Consider the following 16,960-nt stretch of genomic DNA (forward strand, 5'->3'; position numbering starts at 1 on the left):
GAACTCCGGGTTTTTTTTTTAAACACTTATTTACTTCACCCTGACTACCGTTTATTTCTGCACTCCACTTTTACCTCCACGAGATCCCCCTCTCCTCTCCTCCCTCCCTCTACAAACACTACAGATCCAATTTTGAATTTGTACAAAACATTCTTCCCATCTAAAAAAGTAGATGCTGACTAATGGCAAATCAAAGATCCCGCATACTTCCCAATCCCCAGACCTCGTTCCAATTAAACCCATGAAATCCTTGCACATAATGTTCGAAATCACACGATGCAGAACTCAAACCATTGATTATCATGCAAAAGTGACGGTAGATCTTCCCGGAAACAACCCAAGAACTGGCAAAATCAATAGGAAAGACATCTTCAGAGCATAATTGTAGCAAATAATGGGATTACGAATAATTATTTTGCCAATGTTGTGGAAAATATAATCCGGAATTGCGGAAAACGAATTTTACTCAGTCAGCTTGCAAATATTTGTTTTTATTTCATATGTCAACGGCGTATTTGACATTTCAAAACAACAAATTATGTTCTGTTTCGTACAATACAACGGTCGAAGGGCAGGGTACGGAAATCATCGTGCTATCGTGATACCAGCGTGATTCTGGGTGACAGACATATGATTTTATGCTGTACAGTGATATTGGTATCATATATCTGTCACAAGTATAAGGTCGATTACGTAACGCTAAAGGGAGAGGGAAGAGGTTAGCCCATTGTTATTATGGTTCATATTACGGAGAAAAAGAAAAATTTGGATGGATCCGCGAAAATAACGCGCAGTCAGCTATCTCCGCATAGAGTAAATGCTGCATAGCAAGCATTGAGTATTACATCCATTGTTTCAGCTTATTGACAGTAATCTCTGTTTTGTGTTTATTTATTAACTAGCAGACCCGACGAACTTCGTTTCGCATAAAATTGGTTATTTCACTGTTTAGTTCTCGGGCTATGCAGAAATTTCTTGTTTATTTTTATGGGATCCCCTCCAAAGGGGGAGGGGTCTCAAACCATCTTAAGAACTTTCCCCGGCCCCGAAAACTTCTGCATACAAATTTTCACGCCGATCGGTTCAGTAGTTTCCGAGCCTATAAAGGTCAGACAGACAGAAATTCATTTTTATGTATATCAGGTATCAGGTACCTGAAGGAATAAAATAGACCCCATCTCGCGGTCCTTAGCCTCTTACCCAGCAACTCCTATCCCTACCTCCCCGCGGTGCTGGCCGGGATACGAGCAACCTTAGGGAAGATCGGGTAACCAACCCCGGTGGGAACTATGGTCGTATGCTGACAGGGAAGGGGGGGTTTGCTCCTCTCCGGAAGTGCAAATCTTATTGAGCGTCTGTTCTCCATGTCAGGATCGGCTCACAACAGCGTCTGTTCTCCATGTTAGGGGCGGCTGATCATCGTCCGAGTGCCAGCGAGGGACTCTAAGTGAAACTGTGCACCATGGTCCACCGGAAATAAGGAGGAATGGTCCTCCGGAAATTTAGGGGGTTTGGTGTCAGGCCCTGCAAGCCAGCCTTTAAAAAATCTTAAGCAATGAACAATCAACAAGAGAGTACGGACCGGAACCATCGGCGAAGACCACTGCGACGAAAAGGGACTAGAGATTGGAAACTTGGTTCGTGGAACTGCAAATCTCTCAACTTCATCGGGAGCACACGCATACTAGCCGATGTGCTCAAGGACCGTGGATTCGGCATCGTAGCGCTGCAGGAGGTTTGTTGGAAGGGATCAATGGTGCGAACGTTTAGAGGTAATCATACCATCTACCAGAGCTGCGGCAACACACACGAGCTGGAAACAGCTTTCATAGTGATGGGCGATATGCAAAGGCGCGTGATCGGGTGGTGGCCGATCAATGAAAGAATGTGCAGGTTGAGGATCAAAGGCCGGTTCTTCAACTTCAGCATAATCAACGTCCATAGCCCACACTCCGGAAGCACTGATGATGATAAGGACGCATTCTACGCGCAGCTGGGACGTGAGTACGACATCTGCCCAAGCCACGACGTCAAAATCATCATAGGAGATTTGAACTCTCAGGTTGGCCAAGAGGAGGAGTTTAGACCGACTATTGGAGAGTTCAGCGCTCACCGGCTGACGAACGAAAACGGCCTACGACTAATTGATTTTGCCGCCTCCAAGAATATGGCCATTCGTAGCACCTACTTCCAACACAGCCTCCCTTATCGGTACACCTGGAGATCACCACTGCAGACAGAATCACAAATCGACCACGTTCTGATTGATGGACGGCACTTCTCCAACATTATCGACGTCAGGACATATCGTGGCGCTAACATCGACTCTGACCACTATCTGGTGATGGTTAAACTGCGCCCAAAACTATCCGTCATCAACAATGTTCGGTACCGACGACCGCCGCGGTACGACCTAGAGCGACTGAAGCAACCTGATGTCGCCACTGCATACGCGCAGCATCTCGAGGCAGCGTTGCCGGAAGAGGGTGAGCTCGATGGGGCCTCTCTTGAGGACTGCTGGAGCACAGTTAAAGCAGCCATTAACGACGCAGCGGAGAACAACGTCGGGTATATGGGTCGAAGTCGACGGAACGATTGGTTCGACGAAGAGTGCAGACAGATTCTGGAGGAGAAGGACGCAGCGCGGGCGGTCGCGCTGCAGCAAGGTACCCGGCAGAACGTGGAACGTTATAGACGGAAGCGGAGACAGTAGACCCGCCTTTTTCAGGAGAAGAAACGCCGCCTGGAAGAAGCAGAGTGCGAGGAGATGGAACAGCTGTGCCGTTCTCAAGATACACGCAAGTTCTATCAGAAGCTCAACGCATCCCGCAAAGGCTTCGTGCCGCGAGCCGAAATGTGCCGGGATAAGGATGGGAGCATCTTGACGAACGAACGTGTGGTGATCGAAAGGTGGAAGCAGCACTACGAGGAACATCTGAATGGCGTGGAGAGTACAGGCAGTGAAAGTCAAGGCAGCGGAGGAGATGACTACGTCAGTTCAGCGGACGATGGAAGCCAACCAGCCCCCACCTTGAGGGAAGTTAAGGATGCCATTCAACAGCTAAAGACCAATAAAGCAGCTGGTAAGGATGGTATCGGAGCTGAGCTCATCAAGATGGGCCCGGAAAAGCTGGCCACTTGCCTGCACAAACTGATAGTCAGAATCTGGGAAACCGAACAGCTACCGGAGGAGTGGAAGGAAGGGGTTATATGCCCCATCTACAAGAAAGGCGACAAACTGGAGTGTGGGAACTTTCGAGCGATCACCATCCTTAATGCCGCATACAAAGTGATATCCCAGATCATCTTCCGTCGTCTGTCACCATTAGTGAACGAGTTCGTGGGAAGTTATCAAGCCGGCTTTCGTTGACGGCCGCTCGACAACGGACCAGATCTTTACTGTACGGCAAATCCTTCAAAAATGCCGTGAATACCAGGTCCCAACGCACCATCTGTTCGTTGATTTCAAGGCGGCATACGACAGTATAGACCGCGTAGAGCTATGGAAAATTATGGACGAGAACAGCTTCCTTGGGAAGCTTACCAGACTGATCAAAGCAACGGTGGATGGTGTGCAAAACTGTGTGAAGATTTCGGGCGAACACTCCAGTTCGTTCGAATCGCGCCGGGGACTAAGACAAGGTGATGGACTTTCGTGCCTGTTGTTCAACATTGTGCTAGAAGATTTTCAACAGATCCAGTCAATTTATTTGCTTCGCGGATGACATGGACATTGTCGGCCGAACATTTGCAAAGGTGGCAGAACTGTACACCCGCCTGAAACGTGAAGCAACAAAAGTTGGCCTGGTGGTGAATGCGTCAAAGACAAAGTACATGCTTGTGGGAGGAACCGAGCGCGACAGGGCCCGCCTGGGAAGCAGTGTTACGATAGACGGGGATACCTTCGAGGTGGTCGAGGAATTCGTCTACCTCGGATCCTTGCTAACGGCTGACAACAACGTTAGTCGTGAAATACGAAGGCGCATCATCTGTGGAAGTCGGGCCTACTACGGGCTCCAGAAGAAACTGCGGTCGAAAAAGATTCGCCACCGCACCAAATGTGTCATGTACAAGACGCCTATAAGACCGGTTGTCCTCTACGGACATGAAACATGGACAATGCTCGAGGAGGACTTGCAAGCACTCGGAGTATTCGAGAGACGGGTGCTTAGGACCATCTTTGGCGGTGTGCAAGAAGACGGTGTGTGGCGGCGAAGAATGAACCATGAGCTCGACCAACTCTACGGCGAACCCAGTATTCAGAAGGTAGCTAAAGCCGGAAGGGTACGATGGGCAGGACATGTTGCAAGAATGCCGGACAGCAGCCCTGCAAAGATGGTGTTTGCTTCCGATCCGGCAGGTACGAGACGGCGTGGAGCGCAGCGAGCGAGATGGGCAGACCAGGTGCAGAACGACTTGGCGAGCGTGGGGCGTATCCGAGGATGGAGAGATGTGGCCTCGAACCGTGCATTGTGGCATCAAATTGTTGATTCAGTGTTATCTGTTTAGATGTTAACTAAATAAATAAATAATAATATGTATCAGGTATCAGAACGTCGGCTCCAGGGGCACGTTCACCTCAATTCGGGAGATTTGTGCCATCGCCTTCACAGCCTTTCTCATCACGCACCTGACGGAAAAGGAAGTGAACAAAAAGGAAAGGAAGCATGGATGGGAGGGCATACAACGTATACAACACGTACAAAAGCTCATAGCTCCTTACCACAACGGGTTATGAACAACAGAATACTTTGAAGGTTCAGATTTCTGTAGTCAATTTCACTTAGTAAGTGTTTATCAAATATTTGGAAACGCAGTTGCGCATAAACTGGGCAGTTACATATCAGATGATAAGAAGTTCCATAATCGGATTCACAACCATCACAGACAACAGATTCAACACGTTGAATATTTGCCATGTGATAGTTGAGTCGGCAGTGGCCTGTCAAGGCCTTGACTAAGACACTGCAATTCTGTTTAGACAGATTAGCTAAATAGTTAGCTACTACCGGAGATGGCTCTCGGATATACAATTTTGTTTGTCGGCATGAATCCAAACTACTCCAATACCGTTTGTGCTGAGTGGAAGCCCAAGAGCTAATCAAACGCTTCACCCAACACTTAGATATTGGAATAGCTGGCTCAGGACCGAAAAAGTCTTGTGATGCTCCAGTGCGAGCTAACTCATCAGCCAATTCGTTTCCAGCTATGGAAGAATGGCCAGGTACCCATATAAGGTGCAATGTATTAACTGAATTCAGTTCCTCTATTTGAGTTCGCCATGCGATTACTAACTTCGACCTTGAGTTGGCCGAAGCGAGGGCTTTGATAGCTGCTTGACTATCTGAATAGAAGTATATTACTTTGCCCATTATGTGCTTCTGCAGTGCGGATTGCACTCCACACATAATGGCAAATATTTCCGCTTGAAAGACAGTACAGTGTCTACCCAGTGAGTGGGACTGTTCCAATCTTAGCTCACGCGAGTAGACACCTGCACCCGCTCTACCTTCGAAGAGTGAGCCGTCAGTATAACAAACAATGCTGTCCGACATACTTCTCTCCAAATAGCCAGATGTCCACTCATCCCGCGAGGGGAATTGTGTTGAAAATGTCCTATAAGGAAAACTACTAGCGAGTGTGAGATCACTTGGAGCGAGGACTGTTCTGTCCCAATCAACCATGAGTTGTAACAACGAAGTGTGTGTAGAACTGCGGTTTACAGGATTCTCTTCCATGAAACCGAGAACCCATAATCGGTAAGTACAAGAAAGTGCTTCTTGTTTGAGATGTATGTGTAGTGGGACAACGTCGAAAAGAACCTCGAGAGCAGCCGTGGGAGTCGAAGAGAACGCACCAGTCATTGCCATTAGGCACATCCTTTGAAGATGGCCTAATTTAGACTGAATTGTCCTCACTTCACCCTTTTGCCACCACACAAGACATCCATAAGCCAAAATTGGTCGTACAACTGTTGTGTAAATCCATTTCATATATTTAGGTTTAAGACCCCAACCCGCATAATTACAAACTGTGTATGGATATTTTCCCGTGCGGTCGACAACAGTATCCTTTACTGTTGACAACTGTAAATGAACAATCTCATATAAAGTTTTAACAGTTTGTGGTACGGTTATTTGACAAATAACAATATGTTGAATGGGTTGTTAAGTTATGTCACCATAAAAAAATCGTCTGTTTTCGCTCAACAGTATGATAAAATGTTGACATATAATGCAGAAAATAAAGAACATTTTAGAGACAGCATGTTATATGTTATATGGTAGTCCGAAGCACCTTCTTTCCCCGCAAAAATATCCACAAGGCCACATGGAAATCACCTAACCAAGAAACGGAAAACCAAATCGACCACGTTCTAATCGACGGTAAATTCTTCTCCGACATCACGAACGTCCGCACTTACCGCAGTGCGAATATTGAATCCGACCACTACCTCGTTGCAGTATGCCTGCGCTCAAAAAACTCTCGACGGTGTACAACACGCGTCGAAGTCGGACGCCGCGGCTTAACATTGGGCGGCTACAAGACGGTAGACTAGCCCAAGAATACGCGCAGCAGCTGGAAGTGGCACTCCCAACGGAAGAGCAGCTAGGCGCAGCGTCTCTTGAAGATGGCTGGAGAGATATTCGATCCGCCATTGGTAGCACCGCAACCGCTGCACTTGGCACGGTGCCCCCGGATCAGAGAAACGACTGGTATGACGGCGAATGTGAGCAGTTAGTGGAAGAGAAGAATGCAGCATGGGCGAGATTGCTGCAACACCGCACGAGGGCGAACGAGGCACGATATAAACAGGCGCGGAACAGACAAAACTCGATTTTCCGGAGGAAAAAGCGCCAGCAGGAAGATCGAGACCGTGAAGAAACGGAGCAACTGTACCGCGCTAATAACACACGAAAGTTCTATGAGAAGTTAAACCGTTCACGTAAGGGCCACGTGCCACAGCCTGATATGTGTAAGGACATAAACGGGAACCTTCTTACGAACGAGCGTGAGGTGATCCAAAGGTGGCGGCAGCACTACGAAGAACACCTGAATGGCGATGTGGCAGACGAAGATGGCGGTATGGTGATGGACCTGGGAGAACGCGCGCAGGACATAATTTTCCCGGCTCCGGATCTCCAGGAAATCCAGGAGGAGATTGGCCGGCTGAAGAACAACAAAGCCCCTGGGGTTGACCAACTACCAGGAGAGCTATTTAAACACGGTGGTGAGGCACTGGCTAGAGCGCTGTGTCGTATACAAACCCTAACCAGCCAAATCCAAGCCAAAACAATATTTTGACGGAAATAATACACAACCGTTATATACAAACCCTAACCAGCCAAATCCAAGCCATAACAATATTTTGACGGAAATAATACACAACCGTTCGATACAAAACTGGTCAATAGACTAACTGACTCACGCTTGCTCGTTTTCGCTTTGCTCAGCGTCAAGCTAGGACGCAAGGACATAATGTGCAAAGTCTCTCTCTTTCACACTCCTTTCATTCCTTCATCCACATGCCGCACCGTTCATACTTGCATAAGTCGGCACATTCCTAACTGTAATCAATTATCGTGCTTTCATTCTTCTGTTTTCAGAAGCGAAAAGCTCACAAACAGTAGATCTGGTTGACTGCTTCGATGCTTTTACTTTGACATCCTTGCACTGAAGCAAAATATTATTTTTGTTTCTATTCAATAATCAGATGGCTAATCATATTCACTACATCCTTCCCCTCCTGTACTCTTTCAGTAATAAAAAAAATACTAATAAAATGTACTAAGTCCATGAGATTCTGAATATGGAATTTTTTTTTTAGTTCTCGAATGAAAGCTCCTTTAAAAAATATATAACAAAAAAAAACTACAGCATAAAAAACGGTACCTATTCTTCTTTGCAAAAATAAATTATGTCGGAAAAACCAAATAATTTCAATTCAAGCTAGCTTATTTAAAAAAAAAACAATTTAATGTTAATCCTATTTCAAACTTTATATATATTTTAATCTAATTTAAGCACAATAGAAACCAAATCAATTCAAATATAAACATATTCAACACTCCAATCCAACAAAAATTTAACAATCATATATACTGAATTAACATGAATTCAATCGAAATCCAACCCAAAACTAATCCAAATAAAATCCAAATCCAGAACAATGCTATTCAAAAACAAACACCAACTAAAAACCAATCTGAAATTAACCAAAATCAGATATAAATCTTATCCAAATGAAATAATAATCTAAATTCAATCTGTGTTTGAATCAAATCTGATTCAAATCCAATCCAAAGTCAATCCAAATCAACCAAAAGCCAATTCTGAACCCATCCTAAATTTGTAAACAATCCAAATCCAATTGAAAACCAAACCAAAACCAATCCAAATCCAATTCAAATCCAATCAAAATCCAGTCCAGAACCAATCCAAATGAAATCCAAATCCAATTCAAAATCCACCCAAATCCAATACAATTCCAATCCAGATCCAAATCCAATCAAAATACAATCCAAATCCAATCCAAACCCGATACAAAACTAATCCAAATCCAATCCAATTACAATCCAAATCCAACCCAAAGCCAATCAAAATTCAAATCCAATCCAATTTCAATCTAAATCCAAATCCAATCCAATTCCAATCCAAATCCAATCAAAATCCAATCCAAATCCAATCCAAATCCAATCCAAATCCAATCCAAATCCAATCAAAAATCCAACTCAAATCCAATCCAATTCCAATCCAAATTCAAATCCAATCCAAATCCAATCTAAACTCAATCCAAATTCAATCTTAATCCAATTTGAATCCAATCCTAATTTAATCCGAATCAAATCCAAAATCTAGTCCAAATTCAATCCAAATCCAATCCAAATCAAATCCAATCCAAATCCAATCCAAATCCAATCCAATCCAAACTCAATTCAAATCCAATTCAAATCCAATCCAAATTCAATCCAAATCCAATCAAAATTCAATCCAAATTCAATCAAAATCCAATTTAAATGAAATCCTAATTTAATCCAAATCAAATCCAAAATCTAGTACAAATCCAATCCAAATCCAATCATAATCCAATCCAAATCCAATTCAAATCTAATCCTAATCCAATCAAAATCAAATCCAAATCCAATCCAAATCCAATCCTAATTTAATCCGAATAAAATACAAATATAATCCAAATCCAAGCAAAATCCAAATCTAATCCAATCCTATTCCAAATCCAATCCAAAGTCAATCCAAATCAACCAAAAGCCAATTCTGAACCAATCCTAAATTTGTAAACAATCCAAATCCAATTGAAAACCAAACCAAAACCAATCCAAATCCAATCAAAATCCAATCAAAATCCAGTCCAGAACCAATCCAAATGAAATCCAAATCCAATTCAAAATCAACCCAAATGTAGTGAATATGATTAGCCATCTGATTATTGAATAGAAACAAAAATAATATTTTGCTTCAGTGCAAGGATGTCAAAGTAAAAGCATCGAAGCAGTCAACCAGATCTACTGTTTGTGAGCTTTTCGCTTCTGAAAACAGAAGAATGAAAGCACGATGATTGATTACAGTTAGGAATGTGCCGACTTATGCAAGTATGAACGGTGCGGCATGTGGATGAAGGAATGAAAGGAGTGTGAAAGAGAGAGACTTTGCACATTATGTCCTTGCGTCCTAGCTTGACGCTGAGCAAAGCGAAAACGAGCAAGCGTGAGTCAGTCAGTCTATTGACCAGTTTTGTATCGAACGGTTGTGTATTATTTCCGTCAAAATATTGTTTTGGCTTGGATTTGGCTAATCATATTCACTACACGCTGCACTGGGTCATTACCAAGATTTGGGAGGAGGAAGTTTTGCCGCAGGAGTGGATGGAAGGTGTCGTGTGTCCCATCTACAAAAAGGGCGATAAGCTGGATTGTAGCAACTACCGCGCAATCACATTGCTGAACGCCGCCTACAAGGTACTCTCCCAAATTTTATGCCGTCGACTAGCACCAACTGCAAGGGAGTTCGTGGGGCAGTACCAGGCGGGTTTTATGGGCGAACGCTCCACCACGGACCAGGTGTTCGCCATTCGCCAAGTACTGCAGAAATGCCGCGAATTACACCGTGCCCACACATCATCTATTCATCGACTTCAAAGCCGCATATGATACAATCGATCGGGACCAGCTATGGCAGCTAATGCACGAATACGGTTTTCCGGATAAACTGATACGGTTGATCAAGGCGACGATGGATCGGGTGATGTGCGTAGTTCGAGTTTCAGGGGCATTCTCGAGTCCCTTCGAAACCCGCAGAGGGTTACGGCAAGGTGATGGTCTTTCGTGTTTGCTATTCAACATCGCTTTGGAAGGGGTAATACGAAGAGCAGGGATTAACACGAGTGGTACAATTTTCAATAAGTCCGTCCAGCTATTTGGTTTTTCCGACGACATAGATATTATGGCACGTAACTTTGAAAAGATGGAGGAAGCCTACATCAGACTGAAGAGGGAAGCTAAGCGGATCGGACTAGTCATCAACACGTCGAAGACGAAGTACATGATAGGAAGAGGTTCAAGAGAAGACAATGTGAGCCACCCACCGCGAGTTTGCATCGGTGGTGACGAAATCGAGGTGGTAGAAGAATTTGTGTACTTGGGCTCACTGGTGACTGCCGAAAATGACACCAGCAGAGAAATTCGGAGACGCATAGTGGCTGGAAATCGTACGTACTTTGGACTCCGCAGGACGCTCCGATCGAATAGAGTTCGCCGCCGTACCAAACTGACAATCTACAAAACGCTCATTAGACCGGTAGTCCTCTACGGACACGAGACCTGGACGATGCTCGTGGAGGACCAACGCGCACTTGGCAGTTTTCAAAAGGAAAGTGCTGCGTACCATCTATGGTGGGGTGCAGATGGCGGACGGTACGTGGAGGAGGCGAATGAACCACGAATTGCATCAGCTGTTGGGAGAACCATCCATCGTTCACACCGTGAAAATCGGACGACTGCGATGGGCCGGGCACGTAGCCAGAATGTCGGACAGTAACCCGGTGAAAATGGTTCTCGACAACGATCCGACGGGCACAAGAAGGCGAGGTGCGCAGCGGGCAAGGTGGATCGATCAGGTGGAAGATGACTTGCGGACCCTCCGTAGACTGCGTGGTTGGCGACGTGTAGCCATGGACCGAGCCGAATGGAGGAGACTCTTATATACCGCACAGGCCACTTCGGCCTTAGTCTGAATAAATAAATAATGTTATATGTTGACATTTAGTGATGTTGTCGAGCAGTTATGGTTGAATCGATCGAAAAGTATACTGTAGCATCAGGGACCATAATGAACAATATAAATAAAAGCAGAAACAAAAAAAGAAGAAAGGAATTATTTTGAAATTATTGAAACAAATTTTAATTGATAAATTGCAGTTTTATCGATTAAAAAAAAACGACCGCCCATTGTTACTGTGCGAGGTCCCTTATTGCTATACAGTATACCCCCGCTGATCCGACAAATGTATGGCCGGACCGGGGTTTCTCTCGTTAATCCGACAGTCAAATCCATACAAATGAATCAAAACAAAATCACAGCACAAATTTGAAAACTGACAGCATAATGTGTTTAAATGGGTGTTGATACTTTTTAATCCGGAAAATTCCGAATTAGCGAGATCCGGACTAACGAGTCGTCGGATTAGCGAGGTCCGGATAAGCGGGGGGATACTGTACACGTCATTCATGGCGAGCCAATGAAAAAGAAAAAGAAGAAGATTACTGCCTATAAAACCGCATGCACTGCAGAGCATCGAGGAGAATTACGACGAACGTCAACGAAAGCACATCGTAGGAGCGCTAGAAGGAAGCAGTCGAACCGAGCCATCCCGACCCATCATCAAGAAGCAGCAGCCGGATCGTAGCTCATTCAACGAGCGCTACTGCAGTGAGTTTTTAAGAGTTTCCTCACTGCAGTAAGCCGGACCGAGCACGGATATGCAGAGCATGGAGATGTCAGAGGACGGTCGCGACGTATACGATAACCGCAACGTAAACTGTGAAGCTATATCTTACATCGTAATAATGATTCTGACCATATAACATGTTGTTTTTTATTATGCGGGAAGTTTTACCAAAAGTTCGTCGGCATTGGCCGAAAGCCATACACGCCTTTTTGACTCTGAACTCAATGTTAGGAGTCCAGGAGAGCTTGGAATCAAGAATTAGTCACACATACTTTACCTGATCCGTTACATTGATTTCAGAGTCAAAAAGATGTAATGGGCGAATACCATTACGGTTAGGTTTTTCCGTGAAAAGTGCAATAGATGTTTTATACGGATTAATTGAAAGGCCATATTGCCGACACCAACTTTCGACTGCCTGAAGAGCGTTTTGCATCAGGTCGATAAAGTAGTAATACACAAACCGACTAGCAATATTAGATAGTCGTTGGCAAATCTATAGGTAGGAAAACCGCCATTATTGAGTAATCTCAATAGCGTATCTGCAACGAGATTCCACAAAAGTGGAGATAATACTCCCCCTTGAGGGCATCCGCTGACATTTAATTTCCTCATCGCTGTCGAGTAGAGATGTCGGTTTTTAAGCATCTGGTGAATCCATTTGGTAATTATATTAGGTAGCCCATGACAACGTGCGGCTTCCAATATTGCATCGAAAGACACGTTGTCAAAAGCACCCTCAATATCTAAGAACGCACCCAAGCATGATTGCTTTTGAGCAAATGCTTTTTCGATGTCGTAGACAACCTTGTGTAGAAGAGTCACGGTGGACTTTCCAGATTGGTAAGCATGTTGATTAACATGAAGAGGCATGTTTGCCAAACAGTCATCACGAATGTGATGATCGATAATGCGTTCTAAGCATTTCAGAAAAAATGAGGTCAGACTGATGGCTAAAGGGAGAGGGAAGAGGTTAGCCCATTGTTATTATGGTTCATATTACGGAGAAAAAGAAAAATTTGGATGGATCCGCGAAAATAACGCGCAGTCAGCTATCTCCGCATAGAGTAAATGCTGCATAGCAAGCATTGAGTATTACATCCATTGTCTCAGCTTATTGACAGTAATCTCTGTTTTGTGTTTATTTATTAACTAGCAGACCCGACGAACTTCGTTTCGCATAAAATTGGTTATTTCACTGTTTAGTTCTCGGGCTATGCAGAAATTTCTTGTTTATTTGTATGGGAGCCCCTCTTTCCAAAGGGGGGAGGGGTCTCAAACCATCTTAAGAACTTTCCCCGGCCCCGAAAACCTCTGCATACAAATTTTCACGCCGATCGGTTCAGTAGTTTCCGAGCCTATAAAGGTCAGACAGACAGAAATTCATTTTTATGTATATAGATCTACCTTTAATTTCTTTAAACTTTCAATTACATTTTGACGTAGGACTACGTCTGTGTTTTCTATATTGGGGTACACTTTACGATTGCGAAAATCGGGGACCGTCACGAAAATATGATAGACTTTAAACTTTAATATCTAAGCCGTTTCTCGATGGATTTTCAATTTTTTTGGACCATTCGATCAAGGATGAGTCAACGCTTCTTTGCATTTATTTGAAAATACTGATTTTTTACTATTTATTATTGATAATTTACAAAAAGTTTAGAAACAGGCACACTAACCAATCACGTACATGCATCACTAGCACAGACATCAAAAATCAATCACTTGCGGGTTTGGATCTAATCCTCAGTTTTAACAAGATTTTACGCATAGCAGACGCATCAAAGCAATCGTAGTGGAATGGACACAGCATCACGGTGGCGCTAATAACATTTTCAAATAAAATCCATCGCATTGGTGGTGGTGCTCGATATGGTGCTGCAGATCATTCAACCTCAACGAACCAGAATTTCATATGAAGAAAAGGTTGACCATAAAAATAGCACTGTGGCGATCCCGCACCGCCAGTGCCGATGCTGAAAATTTATTACAAATTGTGGTGTCAGTTAGTTGGAAAGGAACATTGGGAAAAGAAAATTGGTTTTTCTCAGGACCAACATTTTATGAAAAGAAAGAGTTACAGTGATCGTTCGCTAATTGGGGCACGACCTCACCCCAACTAGCGAATGCCGTTCGCTAATTGGGGAGTTTTGACAAGCGTCAATGTTGTTTACTTTTTGCATTAAACAAAGGAAAATATTACGCGCCAGAAAATATCGATCCCGCCAAACACGGAAACAAAACGTCATCGCGTTTTTGACATCACATTCTGACGTTTAGCTGCTTTTTAATTGGGTTTCGCCCCAATTAGCGAACCCCCAACTAAAAAGCGCCCCAACTAGAGAAACCCCAATTAGCGAACGTTCACTGTAATTGCAAAAATGGACTGTTTCGGTGGCATCGGGTTTGGCGTGGTAGCTTGGTTGCTGTTAGTGATTCCATCCATTAAAATTCACTGCATCATCTCCCTACGACGCGCTATCAAATTCGCTATTTACGATTGAGTTTTGCCCTTTGAAGAATGTTTATTTCGGATAGTCGGATCAACCTTCTTTTGTATAAAATCAATGAAGACGCCACCTCAGTGGAAACTTTCTACAGCAACCACCCATCGGTGAACGTCGCTCGGACAGACAGATGCCAAGAGATAATGTTTGGTAATATGGAGAAACTTCGTCTTGAATGAAATTTCTGCTGTTATTCCTCGTAACAATACGCATCTAAGATAAACAACATCTCATAACCAAATTCAGAATTGAGAAAATTTTATAGAATTGTCATTCATAGAATTTGTCATTCTGCGTTGTCGGGCCCATTGTCTGCGGAATCCCGATCGAAATGGCTCGCGCGCGCTGAAGACGCTACCTCAGTGGAAACTATCTACAGCAACCACCCATTGGTGAACGTCGCTCGTACACACAAAAAAAAATCGTTGGTAAAAGTCAAAGAATCGTTGGTAAATTTAAGAAAATTCGTTAGTGATTTTCAGTAGAAAGTAAAGCACTGTTGGATTAACAAACACAGAACTTTTGTTTCAGGAATGTTGCATTTGAAGTTGTTTTAACAATTCATTACTCTTAGACGTATTATCATATTCTCAAAATGAAAGTTTTGTTTGCAGTTATTTCAACTATTCTCACTTGTTAGTTTTAATTGTGTTTTCATTCTTTTTCATTTTCATCAAAAATAAAAATAACGCAAATTAATGTAAAGTTGAAATAAAATGTATTTTATTGATAAATGTTTACGTCATTGCTGTGTGTTACTATGATGCGTACATTATTTCACTTTGGTCCTGCTGTCGTATCTCTCTGTAATCCGGTAGATAGAGTATTCCATTGGCTTGCTTCAACTTCAAGAATCCGAATCAATAATCATGGATTTTAGGCGTATGGTTGTTTTGTTCTTTCCGGGATCCATCTTTCCAGGTTCCATGTTGGTTGAAATAATGTTTGCAGTAATAAGCCGCGTCATTTTTTGTAGTTCCTGTAATGAAAAAAAAAACAGATTAAACAAGTGAAATCCAAAACCATTGCCTGGTCCCTGGCCTGATTACATTATGGATGAAGGTAGAAAAAAAGATTCAGGTATAAAAAGATATCTAGTTTATCAAATGTTTTACGGAATCAGTTAAGCAAGATAACCTACCTACCAGGAGATTTCTAGAGGTGTGGTCTCTGAGGTGCATTTCCATGAAATTCATAAACCAAATTGTTTGTCTCCGGCTTCCTAAATTGCTCTGAAGTATGGAATAGCTTCCGGCAATAATTTTTATCGTCACTGTGCTGGTCGTTAGCAAAATACATTGCTGACGGCTGAAGCGCTAGTTTTTATCCTGCAGCAACTCAACAACACTGGTGCAAGTCGGGTTTTCCGACGATCCTTGATCGTCCGTATCTCTCGACCATAATGAACCTTAGATTCAATACTGAAAATGAATTGTGGAAATGCTTAAAAATAAATAAAGAAGTAAGAAGCAACGAACCTTTTTAAGTAAATAATAAAATAATTGAAAAAAAAACTATTTTTCTGGATGCTTGTGTTGATAACTTTGTTCCCGCCGTTTTCAGTGACAGATAATGTAGGCTGCCAGCTATATACATTTTTGGTCATCAGTGCTGCCAGAAATGACAAATGTTCAAGTTTGTTTGAATATTTTACAATTTTTGATTTGAGAGCTCTGCTGTAAAAATAACAATTTAAAGCCACGGAAAAAACTTTGCAATCAATCAATTTAACATTGGACTTAAAAGTTTTAGCACTCAATAATACCAAATTTTCTTTACTCTTAAAACAAAATTGAAAAATGTTGAAATCACAACTTTTTTTCGCTCTGTGGACAGACAGATGCCAAGAGATAATTTTCCAAACGGTGTGTTGTCTGCTGAATCCCGATCGAAATGGCTCGCGCGCGCCGAAAAACAGCTTTCTTATATCTAATGAAGTCATTCCATTAGCCCCGCCCCTTCATTAATCGTTATAAGTGCACATTTTATTTACACCCATATCAGCTCACAAAGGGGCGGGGCTAACGGGCTTAATCTATTGAATACAAGAAAGATGCTGTCCGGCGCGCGCGATCTATTTTGATTCGAGCGGTTTGACATTCGAGTAGTGGAACGGACACATCAGCACGAAGGAGGAGTGGGTGGCAGTGTGGCAATACTGAAAATTTATTTCAAATTTTAGAGGCTGAGCGAAAAATCATCAAGTGGCGGTCGGACAGTTGCAACGCAAGGGTTCGACAAGCGATTGGATGCAGTTCGTTATTGGACAGAATGCGCATTGGGAAAAGAAAATTGGTTCTTCTCAGGAACATCATGTTATGGAAAGAAAGAGTTAATTGCGTTAATGGACTGTTTCGGTGGTAGCTTGGTTGCTGTTAGTGATCCCATCCATTCAAATTTACTACATCATCTCCCACCGACGCGCTATAAAATTCACTATTTACGATTGAGTTTTGTACTTTGAAGAAAGATTAATGTCGGATAG

General features: G+C 43.1%; 1 long non-coding RNA gene across 1 annotated transcript; it reads right to left on the reverse strand.

Annotated features, from left to right (window-relative positions):
* Positions 1-15,170: 15,170 nt before the first annotated feature.
* LOC134219934 (uncharacterized) lies at positions 15,171-16,091 on the reverse strand. The gene is made up of 3 exons (XR_009981718.1): positions 15,954-16,091; positions 15,617-15,896; positions 15,171-15,454 (listed from the first exon to the last, which is right to left on the reverse strand). It is a non-coding gene; the product is annotated as an uncharacterized LOC134219934 (long non-coding RNA).
* Positions 16,092-16,960: the final 869 nt, after the last annotated feature.

Source organism: Armigeres subalbatus, chromosome 3, assembly GCF_024139115.2.
Source record: "Armigeres subalbatus isolate Guangzhou_Male chromosome 3, GZ_Asu_2, whole genome shotgun sequence".
Lineage (NCBI taxonomy): Eukaryota > Metazoa > Arthropoda > Insecta > Diptera > Culicidae > Armigeres > Armigeres subalbatus.